The sequence below is a fragment of the Capricornis sumatraensis genome, chromosome 21 (assembly GCF_032405125.1).
Source record: "Capricornis sumatraensis isolate serow.1 chromosome 21, serow.2, whole genome shotgun sequence".
Classification (NCBI taxonomy): Eukaryota; Metazoa; Chordata; class Mammalia; order Artiodactyla; family Bovidae; genus Capricornis; species Capricornis sumatraensis.
Window position 1 is genome coordinate 50856780 of NC_091089.1, and position 16907 is coordinate 50873686.

General features: G+C 51.9%; 1 protein-coding gene across 2 annotated transcripts in view; it reads left to right on the forward strand.

The window, feature by feature from the left end:
- Nucleotides 1-887: 887 nt before the first annotated feature.
- Nucleotides 888-16907, forward strand: part of CTIF (cap binding complex dependent translation initiation factor) — a 290261-nt gene continuing 274241 nt past the window's right edge. For both annotated transcript variants that reach the window (XM_068993958.1, XM_068993957.1), the window contains exon 1: nt 888-966. The gene's annotated coding sequence lies outside the window, so the exon portion shown is untranslated. The remainder of the gene's footprint in view (nt 967-16907) is intronic.

Consider the following 16907-nt stretch of genomic DNA (forward strand, 5'->3'; position numbering starts at 1 on the left):
AAGCTGGCTGGGAAGAGAGACGCTTGGCAGAATACCAGAATTTTCCTTACTGTGAACACTGTTGCCTCTAATTAGATTAATTTTCACTTTTCTTTTGCCTTGGAGGGGGTTGATGATGCAGCGGGGCTACAGCACTGCTCCGCGAGCAGAGGTGTGAATGCTGGCGTGAGATCCTCTGGGCCGAGAAGCAGTCAGCTCTGTATTTACTTTCTCTCCCCGAGCCCTGTGAAGGAGCCTCGCCTCAGCCACAACGGGGCAGGCATGGCTGATGGAGGCCCAGCCTCTTGATCGGGCTCTCCTCCCCTGGAATGTCGGGACTGTTAGAAATGCTCCCTGTCTGGCATGTGTTTCTAGAAACGCCCTGAGCACGGGTCTGTGCTGGGTTGTGGCCCCAGCCCCAAGCCCTGGTTAATCCGGGGTAAATAAAGCACCCACTTATGTAGTCTCCTCTCTCCAAGGTAAACTTTGGAAGTCAGGGCTTTTGCCTGGATTAAGGCCTTAGCAAATGAGCGTGCTTTTCCAATCACAATCTTGCTTTTTCACCACAAGGGGCCAACAACAAACATTTATGGAGGGCCCAGGGCATGTGCCAGGCGGGCCCACGCTGGACAAATGTGTGTGTGGTGAAACTGAGCCTCAGACAGGACTCACTGGTGAATAATTCCAGCCTGTGGACTGTCCCTCCCTGACCTCAGAGAGCAGGGCCAGCACACATGGTGCCCAGATGTTGCCCGCCTGCCCTGGCACCAGAGGGTGCTAAGGAGTGGGCCTGCATTCTGGGAGCTGTGGGTGTGCGGTCACTCACTCCAAGGCTGCTCCAGGGCAGTGCTGAACTTTGGAAGGGCAAACAAGTGGCCTCTGGGGCTTTACCAGGCCACCCGCCAGCCTGGGAAAGACACACTTCATACAGCATGGTGTTTTCCCCTTCTCCTTGGGCCTGACCATCTCTACTGGGAAATCAGAAAGGTACAGTACCTGGGGTGGTGTCAGGCCTGCTGGTACCTTACGGCCCTTTCTGGGACCAGCCTCTCCGTTCATCTGCGGACCTTTGCCCATTCCCCTATGTCGCTCTGGCATCCTCCCCTGGGGCCCACTCCTCACCCCTCTCACTTTCCGAGTTCCCTCTCCATGCAGTTCTGTCCTTCAGCCAACACAAACGCCAGAACAAGGAGGCGAAAAGCCACCTCGAACGGAGGCTCTGCTCATTTCCAGGTTCACATGCCAGCGGAGGCATAACCGTTTAATCGCTGACACCGTCTCCAGTAAGACCACATAAACCCAGTCCTGTGGAGGCCTTAAGTACAGGATTTGACGCAAACAAAGGAAATGGGACATAGGTAGGATTGGGGCAGCTCAGACGCACCTTTTATATACTTCTGCTTAGACTCTGATTCTCTGTTCTTTGTAAGCTTTGGTGCTGGGGGATTTCAGGGCTTGTCTTGTATGTGGTTTTGGTTTCTGCCTTCCTCCATCCTGGAGCTAAATAGTCTTAACAGGTTGAAATTGCTGATGATTATTAAAACCTTGAGAGCCGCCGGGGTGGCCTGTGTGATGGGAACAGTTCGTGTCGCGTGGAGCCCTGGGGAGAGCGATTTGAGCAGGGTTGGCCAAGAGGAGTCGGAGTTCTGCGTGGGGAGGGGAGATGTGACCTAAGCTGGCAGGCCTCAGTGGGTGGTCAGAGCCAGGGCCTCGGTTCCCCCAGGAGGACCGTCAGCTGCCCCGCGCCCCCGTGGCCTGGGGACTCCGAGGCCTTGCGGGAGCTCAAGGTTAGAGCGATGAGGAGAAAACCACAACAAGAAACTGTGGTTTCAGGAAGACTCTGCCTCGTGTGTCCCTGCCTGGGGACCAGAGGGCGGGGCCGAAGCTCAGGCTTTGAGGCGGGTGGTGTCCGAAGCCCTCCCCCGGAAGGAAACAGTCTTTTGCTGGTGGTGGTGTTCGGCTGCTGAGTCATGTCCGACTCCAGTCTTTTGGGGACCTTGTCTTTCACCCTCAGAGATGTTTATCCAGACTGTGGAGCATCCTTCCGTCCGTCTCACGTCTCTCAACCTGAGCTTCCTTCTGGTCTTCATTCATCTTCAGCTGGGACACCTGGTTTTCTTCCCATTTCTGTCTAGTCCTCATCTTCAGCTGAGACACCCAGTTGTCGTGCCTCAGCTACTTCATGGCCCTCATTTCCAGTCCTTTCCCTTCTATTTTTTTTTTAATAAAAGCTTTCTTGAGATTTAATTCATATACCATAAAATTCACCTGTTCATTTATTTTTGTCTGCACCGTGCAGCAGATAGGATCTTAGTTTCCTGACCAGGGATCAAACCCCATGGCCCCCTGCAGTGGAAGCACGGAGTCCTAACCCCTGGACTGCCAGAAAATTTCCCAAATTCACCCTTCTAAAGTTGGTGACTTTGAATATATTCACAGTGCTGTGCAGCCGTCTCTTACTATCTAGAGATGGCATTTTCTAGAATCTTGTCACCCAGAACATCCCTATCACCTCCTGTACCCATTTGCAGTCACTCCCGATTCTTCCCAACTCCCTCAGCCCCAGGCAACCTCTAATCAGCTTTGTTTCTCTATAGAGCTTCCTGTTCTGCACAATTTCCTATAAATGCTGTGACTTTGCCACGCTATTATACATTCCCACTTTAGCATCATGCCGCTCCCCCCCATTTATTATAATAAATTTCCCATTTCACAGTAAGAGAAGGTGAGATAGCAGTACTCCGTTTTCATAAACTCTGCAGCTATTTCTTTTTATTTAAAAAAAATTGATCTTTTGGAAAAATCCTGAGATCTACCACAATGCAGTCTGAATTATGTAACTAACTAGCCCTGCGTCCAAATTTACACTTTGCTCCTGGTATTTGCAGAAATAATTCTTGCCACCCCCTTAGGTTTAGGGGCTTTAGTTTGGCCCTGCCTTGCTCCTTTCCACATTCCGGGAACTTTTCTTCTTAATGTCTGTTCCTTTCTGCTGCCTGAGCCAGGCTGGGCCTGGAGGCTCCCCTCCTCTCACTGGATTCCTGCAGACTTTCTTTCTGGCATTTCTCTCACCACTGGCACTTCCTCCGAGGGAAGCCAACCAGGAATAAAGAGCAGCCGGCAAGGGGCGGGAGGGCTTTCTCTGCTGGCAAAAAATGGAGCAAAGCAAGTGCCTGGGAGAGTGGGGTTCCCATCCAGCTTGTTCCCTAGGGTCAGACCGCCAGCGACCCTTCACCTCATTTCTTTCTTTTTATTGCTCGTGTGGGACTGGGAAGCTCAAGGGTGTGTCCATCCTGCAAGTGTTTATTGAGCTCTAAGTGAGGACTTGGTTCCCAACAAGGTGTTATTACCTGTCACCGGAAGGAAAGATGGCAGGCGGGAAGGAGTTAAGGCTTCATTCAGGGAGAAAGAGGTATGATTAAGTGGCAAAGGGTGTGCTTGGGAGATAAATGCTGGTAAGCTGGAGGTCACTGTGGGCCAGAGCAGGGGAGGCCTTGTGTCTGAGATGGGTGCAGTGGCCCTGCAGGATCGGGTCAGGTTAGACTTGGGTGGAGAGGGTCCCATTCTGGAGGCTGTTCTGCTCGTGAGGATGTCCCATGTGACCTGGCATCTCGAGGCCAGGAGGAGAGAGGCCTCAGAGTGAAGCTTCCCTGGAAACAGGAGATGGGGCCTGCGAGCTGTGATAAGACCAACTGCAGCTACTGGAGCTGTTTGGGGTTGAGTCCTGGGACCTGGATTAGAGGCTCAGTGAGGACAGGAAGGGCCATCAGGAGCTGGCCACGGTTGTCCAGGCAGCTGGCACGGAGAGCACAATGGCGGTGCAATGGATGGTGTAAAGACATCATTAGGAACAAAGAGGAAGGGATGAGAATTGAAAGACTGTGGCAGAAGACTCCTCAGGGCCTTACAGCGTTGGATGAAGGAGGCGCCTGGGTGTGGTGTCTAGTCTGCGTGGTCCTCTGGGTGCCTCCAGCAGGCAGGGCCTCCCTGCTATGCCTCCTGGGTCAGGGTCTCCTCTGTGCCCTGAGTGGGTTTCAGAGGCTTACTGGGCCAGGTACCCCTGCTGGCTGTGTGCTATGTGTGTGCTTCTTGGTACAGGGACGGTCTGTTTACCGTGTGTGTGTGTGTGTGTGTGTGTGTGTGTGTGTTAGTCGCTTAGTCATGCCCACTCTGTGACTTCATTGACTGTAGCCCGCCAGGCTGCTCTATCCATGGGCTTTTCCAGGCAAGAGTACTGGAGTGGGTTGCCATTTCCTTCTGTTTACCTTGTGACCTCCCAACTAGCAGGTTGTCAAACAGAAGCTGTGGTAGTGATGGCGGTGGGGGTGGGGGTAAGGAGGACCCATATTAGTGGAAGTAATAATATCATCATTTGGAGTATTAGTACTAGTAGAGTTAATATCAGCATTTGAGTAGATGCTAGAAAGAAAGAAAATGAAGTCGCTCAGTCACGTCCAACTCTTTGTGACCTCGTGGACTGTAGCCTACCAGGCTCCTCCATCCATGGGATTCTCCAGGCAAGCATACTGGCGTGGGTTACTATTTCCTTCTCCAGGGAATCTTCCCTACCCAGGGATTGAACTCGGGTCTCCCACATTGCAGGCAGATGCTTTACCCTCTGAGCCACCAGGGAAGCCCTGAGTAGATGGTATATACAAAGCATTTTGCTAACTCTAGGTGATTTAGTCCTTGCTACAACCCCATGGACCGACCCGATTCTATAGGTAAGAAGACATGAAGGATTAAGTGACAGCCTGGACTCAGCTCCCAGTCTCATGGCTTCAGACCCTGTGCTATCGGTCATTCTGCTCCATGCTCTCTCAGAAGAGCAGGTTCTGTCACTGTCTGCTGAATCGCACTGATGGTGATTGTGCCAATTTAGAGCTGGGAGAATGCATGTCAGCACCTCCGGACCTGCCCTTCACCCCCTGTTCAGCCATGCCTGTGATGGAGGGTAGGAGATGAGAGAGGAAAGTGCTGGAGAGGAAATGCCCACCTTCGGGGAGGCTGGGCAGCAGGACTGCACAGAGCACAGCCCCAGCCATACCCACCGTGTGACCCCCCATCCCACCCGGCCCTGAGGAGTCTCCCCGAGATAGCTGGTGGGGCCAGCCATGCTCAGAGCACTGGCCAGATAGGTTCTTAGGCGAGGAAGGACAGAGAGGTGGATCAGGGCAGAGAACTGATGTCCAGCCGGTACTCTGCAGAATTAGATGCTGCAGAAAATTTTAACAAATGCTCTGTTACCTTAATTTTCTCAGAGTATCAAGTATTTAGACATCATAGGGAGGAGAGTGCTAGCAATCCAAGAGAGCTTTGAGTTCAGGTTGCATTGTTCCTAGATTTGTAGATGGGCAGGGCAGGGAGCTGAACTATTTTTAGAGGATGTTGCATTAGTTTCGTAATTAACAGACAGCATGCCTGCTGCTACGCACTCTCCTTACTCAACACTTTATTGTAATCGGTGTTTTAATCATCTTCAAACAAGATCCTAAGGTCTGTGAGGGTCTGGAACAGGCCTGTCTCATTTGCTGTCCCATCCCCCATGCCGGGCACATGGAGCGAAGATTAATTCGCCTACAGGGGTTGCAGAAGGTGCTGACGACTGGGTAGCTCACTGGTGAAAAGTTTGGTAAGTGGTGGCAGCAGCTTGACCAAAGCATGAAAGGCAGAGGCAAGGAATGTCTGGGGAAGGGCAAGTGACATTGGAACAAAGTTGAGGACTGTTGGAGTTGGAAAAGGCAAGATAGGTCTCAAATATCAAGTCACTTACATCTTTAGGGAATTAGGGCTGAAAACACATGTCGAAAGAACATGCATGTTTTCTGACAATGGTCTTTCTGCAGACACTCCTAGCTTATTGCAGCGCCTTTGTCAGAATTAGGAAAAGACATTCCTTAGCTTCCTGGAGGAGGGCATGGCAACCCACCCTGGTATTCTTGCCTAGAGAATACCATGGACAGAGGAACCTGGTGGGCTACAGTCCATGGGGTTGCAAAGAGCCAGACATAACTAAAGCGACTTAGCATATCCCTTATCTTGGTGGAAGGATTTTGATGAAAACAACCCCCCCACCCCAGGTGGCTACAGCCTTGCTTCCAGGCACATAGTTTGACAAATGAGATATGAGCTGACTCCCAGCTCTCACTTACTCTCTTGAATAAATGTCTTTGAGCAAGACACAAACTGCACAACTGTATGCTGCTGCTGCTGCTGCTGCTAAGTCGCTTCAGTCGTGTCCGACTCTGTGCGGCCCCGTAGACAGCCTCCCACCAGGCTCCTCTGTCCCTAGGGTCACCCTTTTGAGATTTAAAGTCTGGGTTTAGGCTCTTGATTTAGATAACATAAGATGGGAAGCCTTTCTGTGTCAGTCCTATCTATTTACACCTTTCTCTTGGCCCTATGTTGCTGTTCTTCCCACAAAGGAGGCATTGTTACCACTGGAGGTCAGAACCTTTATGAACACATTGCCCACAGTTCCCAAATATTGGTCCCAGACCCCGAAGAACATTACTCTCACCCAAGGAGCTTATCAAAATGCAGATTCCTGTTCCCCAGACTTACACTGTGTGTAATTCAGGAGGCAAGACAGAACCCAAGAATCTGCATTAATTAATTAATTTTTATGGAACTAGCCTATTTCTTCAGTTTATAGATGAGGAAACACCTAGAAAGGGATGCTGACTGATCTGGGCACATCTGGAGTAGGGTGGGGACCTGACCCCGCCCTGCTGATTTTCAGTGCAGGCTAACCTCCTCGCACCTACGCACTCCCCCCACCCCCCTCCCACCAGCTTATCATCTCAATATAATAATGATAAGTAGGTGAAAGTATGAATAACCTTGAAGTATGGGTATAAAATGCTGAAGAAATAAGTAACAAAAATTTACCTGTTATTTTTGTACAACCTGAGTCATTTAATTAATGAGAAGTGAACATCTTGACATTCTTAACAGTATTAATTTGAGCTATAGAATAACATCATTGTTTTGCTTCCTCCCCAAGCAGTGAGGGCCCTATAACAGTCTACAGAGAATCTTGGCTATGTCAAAAAGCGTTATTGATGCATACATCAGCAGGTATGCATAAGCAAAACGAAACAAGTGGGACTCCATCAAAGTAAAAAGCTTTCGTATGGCAAAGGAGGCAATCAAGAAGGTGAAAGAGCAGCTTACCAAGTGGGAGAAAATCTTTACAAATCATATATCAAAGGGTGACATCCAAAAATATAAGGACTTCATATAATAAAATATCAAAAAACCAAACAATCCAAACAAAAAATGTGCAGAAGACTTGAGTAGACATTTTGCCAAAGGAAGACACACAGATGGCTTACGGGCACATGAAAAGATGCTCAGCACCACCAATCAGAGAAATGCAAGTCAAAACCACAGTGAGGTTTTCACCTCACAGCTGTCAGAATGTGCTGTGCTGTGCTTAGTTCCTCTTAGTCAACTCTTTGTGACCCCATGGACTGTAGCCTGCCAGGCTCCTCTATCCGTGGGGATTTTCCAGGCAAGAATACTGGAGTGGGTTGCCATGCCCTCCTCCAGGGGATCTTCCCAACCTAGGTATCAAACCCAGTCTACCCACCATTGCACTCGGATTCTTGACCATCTGAGCCACCAGGGAAGCTCAGAATGGCTATCATCAAAAAGTCTACAAATAGGGGACTTCTCTGTTGGTGCAGGGGCTAAGACTCTGCACTCACAATGCAGGGCTCCTGGGTTTGATCTCTGGTCAAGGAACCAGATCCCACATACCCGGCTCTTTCCCAGCTCCTCCGTCTCTCATAGTCTTCAAGGTGGAGAAACTGGCTGTGTACCATTTGGTTTGCAAATCACACTTCCTGTAGCCATCAGTGTTTTTTTCCCTCTCTTAATAGTAACAGTACTCTAGTGAAGTGTAATTTATATACAGGATAATGCATGAATCTTAAGTGCATAGCCTGAGGGATCTTGACAGATGTTTATATTTGTGTAATCATTGCCAAGATCAAAATAAAGATCATTTCCACCCTGCAAGATCATCAGTGGTTCTGAAAGCATGTTAGCAGGGCTAGTGAGGACAGAAGGCCCCTGTTCAGGGCACAGCGACCACCTCTCCCATTTGGCCCCTGTGAATCTTGTATTCTCTGCAGTTTCCCTTGGAGGGCTGGGGCCTGTGTAGGGGACAGGGCTCAGAGAGCAGCCAGAATGAGTTGTTGTCATTTGTCAAATTTCTCAAGCCCAAAACGCCTTCTCATACCAGGGCCAGACCGAGCTGCAGGATCAAAGTGGTACATCTATTTGGAGTGTCAACAGCGCTAGAATATTGTACGAAAAAAATCTGTCTTGTTGAAATAAAGAAAGGCATCAAGAGCAGAGCAAAAATCATTTGGATGCTGAAGATTAAAAATTACCTTTAAAGAAAGCTTACATTTGGCCTGCACGCCTCTTAACCCCACCTGGGACCCGCAGGGTAATATAATGCTGCCAACCAGCGCCAGCCTTGGGAGTGTTTGTGGAGTGCCAGTGTGTGGCATGGTGGGGGCCCAGCAGGGGGCCCCATGGCTTTCTTTGAGGTTGGGGTGGGGCCTGGGCACCCAGCCTGAACACCCATACCACCCATGCCCCCGGGGATGACCTGCTGGGCAAGATGCCAGCACAGGCTCCCATGCAGACTTTGGATGGCACTTCCTCAAAGGCTCGCTGTGAAGAGTCATCATACTCTTGGGACACAAACCTGTGCGATTCTCATTCCATCCATGATATTCCATCTAAAGAGATGCAGTCTGCTCCAGCCTTGAAAGGCTCCCTGGGACTTTGCTAAGGGATGCTGACCTTCGTTCCCACTTCCCGGGGCCGGAGTCAGCTTGGAGCAGATGACATAGCTACTAAGAAGTCCTCTTGCTCAGGAATGCTCTCTTTCTGTTTCACACTCCTATTCCTTCATGCTGTCTTTTCCTGTTTCAACTGCATGACTCTTTACAGCTGAGCTAGAAAAGACAATAGCACAGGGTGGGAAGTGGGAGGGTGGTTCAGGAGGGAGGGGACATGTGTCTACCTATGGCTGATTCATGTTGATGCATGGCAGAAACCAACACAATATTGTAAAACCATTATCCCTCAATTAAAACTAACTAAATTTTAAAAAAGAAAACAAAAAGTAAAAGCAATAACAACCTGTAGATGTTTCTCCCTTGGGTGAACTCTCATTTGTGAGCGTTGTGGTGGTGGTACCCCTGCTGACTCCCAAGTGCTAAGGGCTTGAAGGAAGGTGCCTGACCTGTGGGCCTGGCACAGCTGTACCACTGGCACAGTCCACACAGCCTCCACCACTTTGTGTGGCTAGTCTGAGTGTTAGACAACTGAATTGAGAAGGTTGGTTTTGAAAATTACATTGAAAACTCCAACAAACTGTTGGATTGTACTCTTATCACTGTAACTGAACTTCCCAAACTTCAGACAGGGGCATTGCAGTGTTTTGAGTGGAGTTTGAGTTGGGTCATTAGCCTTGGTTTGGTTTGTGTTGCAGCAACAGACATGGGCTCTAGTCCTGACTTAGTTACTAATTAGTGATGTGACTTGTGACATGGGGCAAGCCAGCTGACTTGATGGGCCTCACTTTTCTCACCAGGAAAATGAGAGTCTCTGACTAGATAAACTTCTAGGTCGTTCTCAGCTCCAAATATGTATGAGTCCAGGTTTAACCATATTTTTCTTTTTTTTTTTAACAAAAGATTATGACATATTTAAGACAGTTTTGCTTTATTTTTTCTTTGGCCTCTGGGTTATATAAAAGCAAAAACATTTGAAAGTCCTGTGCGCGTGTTTTTCTGTCTCCTCCAGTTTCTACCTGGTTTAGCTGTGCTCTGAGTGTGCAAAAAGAGAAACACTTCGACATAGCCTGTCCCCCGTCTACATTGTGCTGAAGGGCGTCTTCAGGGTCTGTGGCGATGCTGATGAGAGCGTGTGTGCGTTTGGCCGTGGAAAGCTGTGGTTCGGTCAGTGTCCTGGGTCACTGCTTCTCTTCTTTCTTTGCTTCCTCAGTTACCAGGTGTCTGTTTCTTTGGTGAGACCCGGAAACAGACGCAGCCCCGCGGTCCTCAGTGCCTTTGGGGAGCAGCGACAGGAGCCTGAACTTCCTGGGACCCCCCGTGTCCAGTCTGCCTTTTCTCTGTTTTTCACTTGGTCTCCCATCGAGGACACCCTGCACACCCAACTCCCTCCCCCTGACTTTGCCTCTGTGCCCCCTGCCTTTCTTGTCCCCCAGACCTCCCCACAGGGACCTGTCTCTGGCCGGTGAGACGGGGGCTTCACGGGGCCCTGTCCCAGCCCCTTCTCCTCTTGCCCTCCTTCTGGGCCCTCCTGCCCCTGGGGTGGCCCTGGCTGTTGCCCCAGTGCCCTGGACCATCACATCTGTTCTCCACACGAGGCCTGCCTTCTGATGCCAGTCCAGTGCGCGCTCGACTGTTTCCAGGACACTTTGGCCTCAGGTGCCTCCCAAATCCAGCTCCTGGTCCTTGCCTGCACCCTCTGCTGCGATTCCCCTTCCTGTCCCCCAAGCCCACAACCCGGGACACACGTTCTGACACTGACACACACACACTCACACTCACTGACCTGACCTCCTGCTGCCTGCACAGCCCTCAGTGCATCCTGTCTTTGTTCCTCCTCGTCCTTCCTGAGTCTTCCCGATTCTAGCCTCCCGCAGGGCCCTCTCCACTGCTCCCGTCCTGGTCTCTCCCCCTCCTGATCCTGCATTATTACTTTGATGCAAGTGTGAGACAAGGAAAACCTATGTCCTGTAATGACTCCCTCTAGAATCTTTGCTCTCTCCTGTAGCACCGCCCTGTACAGGGGAGGATGCAAGCTTGCAAAGATGAACTTGACCTATCCTTTATCAAGGTAGGCCGCTCCTCTCTGACTGTTTCTTCATGGTCAGCCCAGCGTGGGCAGTGGGAGACCACCCTCTGCTTTTCCCCGCCCTCCCCACCATCACCTGCTCCATCCTCCTGAGACTCAGTGGATCAGGGAACCTGGAGGTCAGAGCTGGAAGGGACTGCTGCCCTAGCTTTTTACATTTTATAGAAAAGAAACCAAGGCCCAGAGAAGGGGCATGTTCAGGTCACACAGCTGGGAGTTTGCAATGGATCCTCTCCGAGGTGTGTGTATTCCCTTCCTGCTGGAACATCACCATCACCTAGGTGGCTGAGAACAACAAATGTTTATTCTCCTGCAGCTCTGCAGGCTGGAAGTCTGAAGTCAGGGTGCCAGCCAGGCCGACCTTCCTCTAAAGTCCCTGAGGGAGGATCCCTTCTGGGCTCTCCCAGCTTCTGGTGGGTGACTGGCAGTCCTTGGTGTCCCTTGGGTGGTAGCTGCAGTCTCTGCCTCTGTCTTCACAGGGCCTTCTCCCTGTGTGTGTGTCTGTGTCTGACTCTTGTCCTTGTGTTTTTCTTTTTACAAGGACAAGAGCCATTGGCTTTAGGGCCCATCCTATGCCAGGATGGCCTCACGTTTGATTGCATCTACAAAAACTCTACATCCAAATAAGGTCACAGTGACAATTGAGTGGGGAGACGCTGACACTTCTTTTTGCAAAGGACCTTTCACCCTATAGCAGTGTGGCAGGCATCACCCCATCTCTGGTGCTGGAGAGGGGCTGTGAGGTGGGGTTCACCCTGGGTCATTCTGGAGTAGGAGTCCTCCTGGTATTTTAGGTTGAAAACTCTGAATACTCAGCACTCTACTTGTTAGACCTGTCCTTCTAGTAAACAGTTTGTTAGTAGCGAGTTTATCTTTGTGTGTGTGTGTGATGGGGGTGGGCGGTGAGAGGGGTGAAGGACTAAAGTCTTACCAGCCTTCTTTTTAAAATGTGACCATACATTTTCAGCCCAGGGGAGAGGAGAGACACCTCACGGAGCATCGTCTTTATTTTGTAACTTTTGTCATTGTTCGGCTCTGGGAAGTCAGCCTGAATATCCTCTGAGGCTAAAGAGCTTTATATCCCTCTCTGTTACTGAAACCAGCAGGCTGGTTCCCATGTTCCTTTGCAGGCCGGGGCCTTGTGCTGCCGGCTTTTGATAGCTCTGGAGGTTCATTGTTGCTCTGGCGCTCTGACCTCTGTCTGGCCCTCGTTCGAGTGCAGAGTTTGTGAGTCAGCATTTCGGGCTGGCTGGAGGGAGGGCGGGCGGCGTGACGCTCCGGAGCCTCAGAGGTTGGGCCCTCGGCCTGCAGGTGGGGAGAAGCCTGGGCCGGGACTCCATATTTAGCCTGGAATCCAGTCCCAGCTGCTGCCCTGAGGCCACCATGGACGCCAGAAGGGGCGGAGCACCGGCTCTGAGCCAGGGCCTCCAGGGCCTGCTGTGTGGGCCTGCTGGGAACAGCGGTGGCGGCCCATCCATGCGAGGCCTGGCCCTCTCCTGCCTGCACATTGACCGGCAAACCCCACCAGCCCAGAGAGCTGACTTGCCTGAGGTCACATAGGCAGCCGATGGCGAGCCACTCTATTTGGGTGTCTGGAGTCCGAGTCCTTTACCCTTGCTGCCCAGGAGACCATGCTGTCTTCGGGATGGGGGCACCTCCATGTACCAGCTTTCCCAGAGACCAGGACAAGAATGACTGACATCCCTGACAGCACCCTAACTGGGAGACGAGAGACACGCATTCCATCCTTTCCGATCCCCGTTGGCTCTGACACCCCTTGTCCCCTCCTCCCCGCTCACTGAAAGCTGTTCCTGTTAGTCATTTAGACCACAGTGCGGATGTCAGGCCTCTCCCAGGGAACTCAAAACAGCAGTCACAGCGTGGGACCTGGAGTTGGACAGACAGCATTCTGGGGCACGTGATGAGGTGCACGTGGATGAGAAGAGGCAGACCTCAGAAATGGAGGAGGCGCAGGCCCAGCTCTCGGAGCCTCTCGGCTCCTGTCTGCCCCGTCTCCCTGCCCACAGACTGGCCACCCATCCCGTGCCCTGCAGTCCAGACCTGCTCAGGAGCCAGTCTGATAATCTCGCTAATTCCCCTTGCCCTTCCCAGGCAGGGGTATCCCATCAGGCCGCCTCCAGCAGGCGTAGGTGGACCACCCTTGTCCGTGGTACCCACTGCTCCTGGCAGTGGCTGCCTGCAGGCCCTGAACAGCCTGGACTGGATCTCTGAGCAGGACACGTGAAAGGGGATCATTTCAGCATCAGGAAGAACCTGGCACCGTGACAACAGTCCCTACGGCCCCATGTCCACATGCCCCTACCTGTCGTGTGGCCGTCGTGTCTGGACCTTTCTGGGCCTCAGTTTCCTCATCTCTAAGGTGGGACCCATCTGACAGATTAGAGGGCGGGGACTGCAGAGAGTCCATTTAAAGGCTTAGCTCTCAACAGCCACTCGCATAGTTATTATGCTATGGGTTGCCTCAATTAATCCTCACGGCAACTGTGGGAGTGTGGACAGCACTATTAACCCCACTTTGCAGATGTGGAGGCTGATGTCAGAGCAGGAAAGGGACCCACCAGCCTTTTGGATTCCTGGCGCTGTGCTCTTTCTACGGAAACACCCTGGCAGTATCTGTAGGCTTTAGTGCGCTTTTCCCCCTTGCCCTGATTCTCCTGGATACCAGTGAACAAGCTAGTGTGAAGCTCCTCTGACCTGCAGGGCACCTTACTTCCCCGGGATGGTTTGGAAATAGCTCTCCCTGGAGTAAGTAACCCAGATGGCTCAGACTCAGCGAAGAAGCCACGGGCCTCGACAGCTGGGTGAATGGGATTCATAATTGGCACGAGCTGACCTTACAGCCTGGACACTGTGATTCCCATGACACGCAACTCCTGTCACCGGGAACAGTTGGCGGCTGTGTGCCGGCAGAGGGCCCCGGAGGAGCGGACAGGAGGGCCTGGCCCTGCTGAGGACAGCAATTAGCAGGGAGTGACGGCTGCTAATCGCTCTGATCAGCCAAGCAGAAGCCCAGCCTGCCATTCACAGGCTGCCTCTGGCTCCTGGGGCCCCTGGGGGGGGTTGGAGAGGAACAAAGGGAGTCATTGCAAAACTCCATGGTCCTCTTCTTACCCTGGAGAGGGTGGCTGCCTTGGGAGCGGGGAACCATGGGCAGCTGGGAGTGGGGAGGCCTGGAAACAGGTGGGGTCTGGCCAGGCTGGACGACTGCACTCTGCGCAGGGCCCACATCCTGTCTCCAGATGAGCCAGCATATTTTTGTAATGAGCCCGATAAAGTTTTCTCCTGTCCTGGCCCCCCTGGGAATCCTCAGTGGCCAGAAAGACCCAGGGGCACTGTGTGTCTGGCGGGAGCGTGGCACCTCCCCGTTCAGGAGGCCGCAGGAGGCCTGCCTCAGGTCAGTACACACTTGGCGGGCGTGCACAGGGGAGGCCCTTCGATGGGAGGGGATGCTGTCGGGAAACGGGTTTCAGCCAGAGTCAGGGATTCCCCGGAGAAGACTTGGCAGAAAAGGACAAGTTTGTCGTGCATGTGAAAGGACTCAGTCAAAGCAAAATAATCTTTATTGTCATCATCACAGGTGTTAATAATATGTCTTCAGAGTTCTTTAGTATTTTAGACCTGGTATTCATGTTCTTGACAACCCTGGGAAGTTTAAAAAAAAAAAGATTGTTCTCTTCTGAAGGTATAGAAAGAGGCCTAAACAGGCAGGGGATGGATACGGGTGATGAGCCAAGGTGAGAATGTCCTTTTGCCTCTGGGGCTGAGGCCAGCCCGAGGGACACTAGATTGTCATTCAGATAGTTTTTTCTGAGTATCTTCATTAGATTATCTACTATACAAATGATTTAGGGGACTCTCTTCCATCAACCAGGTGCCACAGACTGAAGAGCTGACTATTTACCTTGCCGGTGCCACGGGGCCCCCTGGAACAGGTCCCCCCCTCCCCATTCTACCTCTTGGGGGGGCTCTGCAGTGTGTGGCTGGGAAGGAGAGAGTTAATTTGGCAGCTCTGGGGTCGGAGGCGGGGTGGAGCATCATGGTTGCAGTCTGGCCTGTCTCCTGAGCAGGCAGGCCTTCTTCCTGGGTTAGCTGTGCTCTGATGAGGGGCCCCGTGCTCAGAAGGGTTAATGCTCAGTGAACACCAGCTAGCAGTGTTTGGAAATCCTTACACTGAAGGAGAGGCTTCACTTGCATTCCTCTTTTGGTCTGGGGGGTGGGGGAGGGGCATGAATTACGCAGTCTGGGTTCCACAGCTGTCAGGGGGCGTGAGGCTAGGGTCCTTGGGATCTGTCAGCTGGCTGAGCTGCTGGGGTGGGGCTGACAGCGGCCCAGCATTTATGGCAGCTGCACGCGGACACCAGGCAGCCAGGCAGGGCCAGGCAGGGTTTCTGGAATGAGCGCACACATTCCCTGGCTACCATTCTGCACCCTTCCCTCCTTGCACCCGTGCATCTGGGCTGTCCCTGTGCTCCTCACCTGGAGGCACCACGTGCGCACCATGACCTTGCTGCAGAGGGCAAGAAGTCAGAAACCCTTGCGCCCACAACAGACAGGCATTCCCCCACCCCGCCCTGAAGTTGGCTCCATCCGCCTTTGCTCGGGGTTTATTTTTGATGAATGGGGAAAGAGAACGATCCAAGGAATGAGGGGCTGTGTGCCCAAGGGCCCTCCTCGCCTGGTCCTCGGCAGGCCGCCGCAGGCCCCAGCATGAGTGGGAGGCCCAAGAGAGGCAGAGCCACCCCACACCCAAACCTTGCTGAGCTCAGTCCTCACCAGGGCATCGAGTTCAGCAGGAAAACAATTAGCAAGCTGAGAAGCAAGGTCAGAATCCTGGATCCCAGATGGCAAGGACCAGGGAGAAATCGATGGATAGTGCCAACTATATCGCCTGAAACTAGTGGACTCCAGGAGGGGTCACCTGGAGAAAGTGTTGGAACTCTTATGCATACGTATTTCTTCATCTTTTAATTTCTGTTTGGGATTATGGTTTTGTAATGCACACGATGTATTGCCAGGGTGAGTGTGTATGTGTGTGTGGGGGGGTGAGCGTGTGCACAGAGGTGTATCATGCACAAACTGAGGGCATCCTAGGATGAGCTGGTTGGATGGCATCACCGAATCAATGGACATCCACTTGGGCAAACTCCGGGAGATAGTGGAGGACAGGGAAGCCTGGCATGCTGCAGTCTCTGGGGCTGCAAAGAGTCGGACACGACTGAGCGACTGAACAACCGCTAGGACCGCTTCATCAAAGTGCCACAAACAGAGTGCAATAGAAGTTGATTCTTTCGTAGTCCTAAAGGCTGGAAGTCCAAGGTCAAGGTGTCAGCAGTGTGAATTCCTTCAGAGGGCTGTGGGAGAGCTTCTGTGTGCTGCCTCTCCTCTAGCTTCTGGCGGTTTGGTGGCAGTCTTTGGCGTATCTTGGCTGGTCGATGGCATCACCCCAATCTCTGCTTTTATCCCTCCTTGGCATTCTCCCTGTATGTGTGTCTGTATGTACAAATTTTCCCTTTGTATAAGACCAGTATAGCCTCTTATGGGCTTCCCTGGTGGTTCAGACTAAAGAATCTGCCTGTGATGCCCTGGGTTTGATCCTTGGGTCAGGAAGTTCTTCTGGAGAAGGGACTGGCTCTCCATTCCAGTATCCTTGCCTGGAGAATTCCATGGACAGAGGAGCCTGGTGGGCTACAGTCTCTGGGGTTGCAAGAGTTAGATATGACGGAGCGACTAAAACACACACACACACACACACATACAACCTCTTAACTAATTATATTTTCAGAGACCCTGTTTTCAAATAAGGTGACATTCTGAAGTATGGGGGAGTTAGTCTGAACTTCGGGGGATATGGCTTCCTTCATAGCTCAGTTGGTAAAGAATCTGCCTGCAATGCAGGAGACCTGGGTTCGATCCCTGAGTTGGGAAGATCCCCTGGAGAAGGGAAAGGCTGCCCACTCCAGTATTCTGACCTCGAGAATTCCATGGACTGTATAGTCCAT